This window comes from Rhinichthys klamathensis, unplaced genomic scaffold, assembly GCF_029890125.1.
Source record: "Rhinichthys klamathensis goyatoka isolate OS25496 unplaced genomic scaffold, OSU_Roscu_1.1 h1tg000421l_1, whole genome shotgun sequence".
Taxonomy (NCBI): Eukaryota; Metazoa; Chordata; class Actinopteri; order Cypriniformes; family Leuciscidae; genus Rhinichthys; species Rhinichthys klamathensis.
This window is the reverse complement of record NW_026606919.1, coordinates 1,016,342-1,023,516: the sequence shown is the minus strand read 5'-3', so window position 1 is coordinate 1,023,516 and position 7,175 is coordinate 1,016,342. Positions and strand designations below refer to the sequence as shown.

Here is a 7,175-nt window from a genome sequence, read left to right as displayed (position 1 = left end):
AATGCATTAATACTATGAACAGCAGCTACGCTAATTATTTCCCATCTGCTTTTCTGCTGTTATCTCGGGACGCTAGTCCCGAGGTAAATAGCGTTCGTCAGCTCCAGTTTGTATCCAGACTCTCACGGAGACTTCAGATGCCCCAACACCTGCGATGAGACGACTCGACGCCTGTGAAGAGACGACTCAACGCCGGCGATATGTTATGCCCTAAATTAGTACATGATGACTAACTAACTATATTCTTCTATGTACATTTCTGAAATGCACTTTCTGTAAAGCTGCTTTGAAACAATATGTATTGTGAAAAGCGCTATACAAATAAATTTGAATTGAATTGAATTGAATAAAGTGTACTCAGCGGAAAGGAAAGGCCTGGAAAGAGACTTTGTGTGTTATAGATGCAAAGGAAATCATGCGCCCGAGGAATGCCGGTTTGTGAACGAACTCTGTCATAAATGTGGGAAGCGTGGACACATAAAACGAGCATGCAAGTCGAAGCAAGCTGGGGCTAGTTTACAGAAAGCACCGTTCAAAGGCCAAAGAGGGGAGAGAAAGGAAAAAGAGAAAGGTAGGAGGTCACATTTAGTCAAAGAGGAGGAAGTGAGTGAGGAAGAGGATGCAAGTGGTATCAATACAATTTACAGTGTATCACAAAACCTACCTAAAGTGGCTCCTATCACACCAAGTTAAAGGTGAATGGCATGGAAGTGGAGTTTGAAGTGGACACAGGATGTGGTGTCACAATCATCAGTAAGGAGCAATATTCTAAGCTATGGAAAAGAACAGACATGCCCGAGTGGAGATCATGCAAATTGAACTTGAAGACATATACAGGTGAGAAGATGGGGGTGCTGGGACAAGTCACAGGAAGAGTGACAGGCCAGGAAGTAGAAAAAAAACTGGCAATGGTCGTAGTAGAAGGGGCAGGACCAAATTTGTTGGGCCGTGGCTGGCTAAAAGACTTAGGGCTGCTGCCACAGCTGGTAAATAAAGTAACAACGACTCCAGCGCTAAAATTGTCAGGAGTTTTAGACCGGCACACTGAAGTGTTCAAAGAAGAGCTGGGACAGCTTAAAGGCACCACAGCGAACATTCATGTTAACCCCGAAGCACAGCCACGATTCTATAAGCCTCGACGTTTACCCTTTGCAGTAAAACCCCTGGTGGAGGCAGAGCTTCAAAGAATGGTGGAAGAGAAAATTATAGAACCAGTACAGTTTTCAGAATGGGCAGCACCCATTGTACCCGTGAAGAAGCCAGATGGCTCAATTCGAATTTGTGGGGATTACAAACTCACAGTAAACAGAGCATCCAGTGTGGAACAATATCCTATTCCTAAAGTGGACGATTTGTTTGCACAGTTAGCTGGAGGGCAGAAATTCTCAAAGCTGGACATGAGCCACGCGTATCAGCAGATCATGCTTGACCAAAGTGCCAAGAAATATGTCACTATCAATACACACAAAGGACTGTACACTTACTGTAGCCTACCATTCGGAGTAGCGTCGAGCCCAGCCATCTTCCAACGCACTATGGAAGGAATCTTGCAAAACATGCCACACGTCACAGTTTATTTGGATGACATTTTAGTCACAGGGACTAGTGAGGAAGAACATCTGAGAAACCTGGAAGAGGTATTGTCTCGGCTAGAAAGAAGTGGGCTGAGGTTGAAACGCAGCAAGTGTGAGTTCCTTGGAGAGGAGGTGGTATTTCTTGGCCACAAAATCAGTGCCGCAGGTGTGCATCCAGTCGCAGAAAAAGTCAAAGCGATCCAGGAAGCCCCCACACCGCAGTCTGTGAGTGAACTGAAGGCTTATTTAGGCCTGTTGAACTATTATCATAAGTTCCTGCCTAGTCTATCCACTTTGTTAGCACCATTACATGCACTGTTGAGGAAGGAGACAAAATGGGCATGGGGCTCTGAACAAAAAGAAGCCTTCGCAAAGTCAAAAAACCTTCTGCAGTCCTCAGCCATTCTAGTGCATTATGACATAAAGAAACCGATCACTCTGGCTTGTGACGCTTCCCCATACGGGGTTGGAGCCGTGTTGTCGCACATGATGGAGGATGGCACAGAGCGGCCGATCGGATTTGTGTCACGAACACTGAATGCAGCTGAGAAGAATTACTCCCAATTAGAGAAGGAAGGTCTAGCTGTCGTTTTTGGAGTAAAGAAATTCCACACATACTTGTATGGGAGGCAGTTCACCATTGTAACGGATCACAAACCGTTGATTTCATTATTTAATGAACTGCGAGAAGTGCCACAAATGGCATCGCCACGTACAGAGATGGGCTGTGACACTGTGTGGATATGAATACACCATTGTATACAAAGCTGGCAAGGAACATCAAAATGCGGATGGACTAAGCAGACTGCCGTTAACGGAGAAAGGAATAGAGACTCAAGAGGAGGAAGAAAGAGTACTTTTGCTTGAAGAAAATGATGTGCCCCTTGTCAAAGCAGAACAAGTGAGAAAACAGACAAAGATGCAGTTTTAACTCGAGTGAGAAAGTATGTGCTCAGAGGATGGCCAAAGAGAATGGACGAGTCCGTTTTTGGAGCATATACTAAGAAACGAGATGAACTCAGTGTACAGGGAGGTTGTGTTCTGTGGGGAGCAGAAACAATTACACATCAATCACCCTGGAATAACCCGAATGAAAGGTTTGGCACGAAGTTACATGTGGTGGCCACAGATGGACGCGGAAATAGAAGGCATGGTAAAAACTTGTGCCACATGTCAAGAGAATAGGAATTCTCCCCCCTGTGCACCTTTACATCCATAGGAGATGCCAAACCTGCCATGGAGACGAATCCACATTGATTATGCTGGTCCGTGGCTAGGGAGAATGTTCTTAATCTTAGTGGATGCCTACTCTAAATGGCTAGAGGTGTACCCGTTACATAAGTCTACCTCTACTGTAACCATTCAATGCCTGAGACAAAGTTTCAGCCAACATGGGATACCTGAAATGGTGGTGTCGGATAATGGCAGCAGTTTCACAAGTGCAGAGTTCCAAGAGTTTATGACCCGAAATGGCATCAAACACATCACCACAGCACCGTATCACGCAGCGTCTAATGGACTGGCTGAACGGGCGGTGCAGACGTTCAAAAGTCTGATGAAAAAGAGCACAGGAGATTCCATTGAGACAAAGCTTGCTAGAGCATTGTTCAGTTACAGGATCACACCACAGTCGACTACTGGGAAATCTCCTGCGGAACTGTTGTGTGGAAGAAAGCTAAGGTCTACCTTGGATCTCATCCATCCTGATTTTAAAAGTCAAGTGCAGGAAAAACAGATGAAACAAAAATTTTACCATGATCGACATGCTAGGGAGAGACTTGTGACTGAAGGTGACCAAGTGTACACTAAGAACTTTGGATCAGGGCCTATCTGGGTTCCTGGGACAGTTCAGAAACAGACGGGACCGGTGTCTTGTACGGTTGCACTTGGAAATGGCCAGATAGTGCGCAGGCACATAGATCAAGTGAGGAACAGGCATGTTGGGCCTACAGAGGAAACTCTGGTGTTGGAGGAACAATCAGGGAAAGAGGGGGAAGAGTTAACATCAATCGTGGGTGTCACAATCTCCAAAGACACTAATGTGGAGCAGACAGAGGAAACGACCAAGGAGGTGTTAAGGTCAGAAAATCCTGTGGTGAAAGACAATGTAGAGTTAAGGAGGTCGACGAGACCGAAGAAGACTCCGAGATACTTACAGGATTTTGAGTAGTTAGAAGTGAGTTCCCCAGCCACAGGGCAAGAATGCGTCCTGGAACTCACTGGGACGGAGGTAGTCCACCCAAAGTCCCTAGTTTATGTTGTAAATGCACACGTTATGGTTTTGTGTGGTTTTCTTGCATATTACTACTTGGTCAAATTTACAAAAGTTATAAACGTGATATATTGTAAAGAGTAATGTAAATACTATTGGAAGCTAGTGTTATCTGGGAAACGGGGATGTAGTAAATGGGATGCTATAGTCAAGGTTGTCCACTAGAGGGCGGCATGGGTTTGCATATGGGTTACCTCTGGTGATGCACGGGTATAGAGAGCAGTGGGTGTGTTAGTCTGTGATCTGCTGAGCCGGTGTTAAGAGGCACGTTGTCCGCTCCCCAGCTAGAATTTTTTTGTTCTAAAAATGTTCTGAGAACATTACCATGCATTGTTCTAATAATGTTTTCAGCGGGTAGTTTTCTTTTTGTTCCCAGAATGTTCTCTTAAAAGTTCTAATAACATTCTTTAAAAACATTCTAAAAATGTTTAATGCTAACATTGTTAGAACATTATTCCCTAATGTTCTTATAACATTTTCAGCGGGTAGTTTTCTTTTTGTTCCCAGAATGTTCTCTTAAAAGTTCTAATAACATTCTGTAAAAACATTCTAAAAATGTTTAATGCTAACATTGTTAGAACATTATTCCCTAATGTTCTTATAACATTTTCAGCGGGTAGTTTTCTTTTTGTTCCCAGAATGTTCTCTTAAAAGTTCTAATAACATTCTGTAAAAACATTCTAAAAATGTTTAATGCTAACATTGTTAGAACATTATTCCCTAATGTTCTTATAACATTTTCAGCGGGTAGTTTTATTTTTGTTCCCAGAATGATCTCTTAAAAGATGGCATAACATTCTCTAAGAACACTCTAAAAATGTTTTGTGATGACCTTCTATAAAGGTTTAATCATAACACTTTTAGAACATTACATCCCCTAACATTCTTATAAAGTTTTTAGCCGGAAGTTTTATTTTTGTTCCCAAAATGTTGTCTTAAACAAAAAAAATGCTTAGCTATAACATTGTTAAAACATACAATTTTATTAATCTCAAAATTAAAACATCAAAATCTAACAGGTTTATAAATGGCATCCACATAAATTATTAGAAGTTCTGCGTACAGTAAATGCCCAACATTACATGAAGAACTCAGTAAAGTCACTCATGCGTCTTGACTGCTGTGTTTGCTCAGAGCGCTCATCATCAGTCTTTGCTTGTCTTGGTTCTTCAGAAGAGTAATCCAGTCATCTGTATTAAGATTAGGTGTTCTACTGTTCTTCTCTTCTAGTTGTCGCTGCTCGCCCAGTTAGCAGCATTGAGCTCTGTTCTCTGTGTGCATGGTAGTTTTTCCTCATAGCCTATACAAGAAGATCATGCAAAAGTGTAAACAGAAAGAATACAAATACATACATATTAAGATCACAAGCAATATTGACATTGACAACTTTCAAAATTAGCCAGCCTAATTAGTAATCAGAAATTATGTAAAGACTAATTTATTTAAAGTATAAATATGATACCTTATGAGTATCTTTTTTTTCTGTAATTTAAAACATATACTTAATCCATTATATACATGTTAATAACACAACTAGAGGCTAAATTATGTGAACAAACTATGATGTTGGCTTGAGAAGCCTGAACCTCGAACCAAGACTGGAACCCAGGTCGCCCTGAGCACAGCTCCAGCATCACAGCGCTCGTTGCCCACTGGGCTATTGATTAATTCAAAAGGCTGATCCATCAGCAATGAAACATTTAATTTTATTAAATAATTAATTCAAGTTAAGACAAATTAGTTGGACAGCAGCAATTAACATTTTGTCAAAAAATCATGATTCTCAATTTACCAGAATCATGCAACTTTATTCTTTTATTATATTAATTTGAATATTTGTATTAATTTGTAAAAAAAATAAAAATAAAAAATATATATATGTATGTAATTGTATTTTATAATACTGTCACATCTTACATTTGCTCTGATGTTCTGAGTTACCAGCAAGTAACTGATCAACCTTGTAATGTATACCCTTTCTCATTAATTGGCATACATTTTTTTCCCCCAGCTTTTTTAAAGTTTGATGTCCCAAATGTACCCGACAATGTGAAGGTTGTTGATGAATCGGGGACTGAGGTGGATGAGGATGTTTTTGAGGATCTAGTTAAAGATCCCTCGGTTGGTGTTCTCACCATAAAACATGGTGCAGGTTTGCAAATTTTTTTATTTACTTTCTATAAATTTTCTCAGTGCTTGCTTATTAGTATCATAAAGATTTTGACCACCCTATATTCAACTAGACTTGGAATCTGCCTCTCCACAAGCCTCTCCTGTGCAGTTAAATGTGTCACTGTCTTCATCAATCGACTCCACTGACTCACAGGATACAGTAATAATTGAAGAAAGCTCTTCAAGTAAAAGAACGAGACTAGATGATGAAGCTAAAAAGGTGGGCATCAAAGTAGTTCTTTATACATTTTGGGGGGGTTGGGGAAAGACTGTTAAAATTCATCAATCTGAAATAATAGCCTTTTTTTTATTACATATTTTTTTTCAGGTAATGTTTTGTACTTTAACATGCCATATTTATGTTTTTTTTTTAAGTTGGTGGAATCCATTCTTGTCCATAAACCTGGTGGAGAGCATATAATAAATGAATACAACCGATTTAAGACTTTGGGAGATGAAACGAGGAGGAAAATGGTGAACATCCTGGCAGCTGACATGACAGAAAAGAATGGGTAATCTGCATATCTTTAACTGGTGTATATGGTCTCTCAATGTAGTTCCATAATTTGTTTTTTTTTAACCTGTGCTAAAGATAGATTATTTATTTATTATACAGTACATCACCACCAAGGCAGGTTAAAGAAAAATATGCCAGAGGAATTGTCTCTTTGTTCCCTTACCTCAGTGACCCCTTGTCCAAAAAAGGCTATGTAAGTATCACACCATTTTTGAATTTTAATTCTGTGTTGACATGTCTTAAATGCTGATGATCACACACAATACAGGTGGTGTATTTTGCTCTTGAATTAAGACTTTTTCTCTTTATGTATTTTTGTCTTTCTAAGGAGCATTACTATGATGGTGAGAGTGGCACTGGGTACTTGGCATGGAGAATCAAAACTATACAAAGAGGCCTGGCTAAAGAACGAAGAGCATCATTTGATGGTACAAAATGAAATTCAGAAATCACCCTTTTTGCTTTTTTTTTCCATAGCTCATTATGCCATCTATCACAGTTTGGAGTTTTGTTGCTATTGAGTTGCCTTAACTGACATTTTAATTTGTATAAAGATGAACATCTTTTACTTTTTTTTTTTTTTTTTTTTTACTCCATTCTTCTTTCTTTTCGGTAGGAAGTGGTTCATCCCAGTCATTCT

General features: G+C 39.9%; 1 long non-coding RNA gene and 1 pseudogene across 1 annotated transcript; both read left to right on the top strand.

The window, feature by feature from the left end:
- The first annotated feature begins 704 nt into the window (after nt 1–704).
- LOC130070849 (uncharacterized protein K02A2.6-like) lies at nt 705–3,744 on the top strand (annotated as a pseudogene).
- Nucleotides 3,745–6,134: 2,390 nt separating this feature from the next.
- Nucleotides 6,135–6,960, top strand: LOC130070854 (uncharacterized). The gene is made up of 4 exons (XR_008803937.1): nt 6,135–6,238; nt 6,394–6,530; nt 6,635–6,728; nt 6,864–6,960. It is a non-coding gene; the product is annotated as an uncharacterized LOC130070854 (long non-coding RNA).
- Nucleotides 6,961–7,175: the final 215 nt, after the last annotated feature.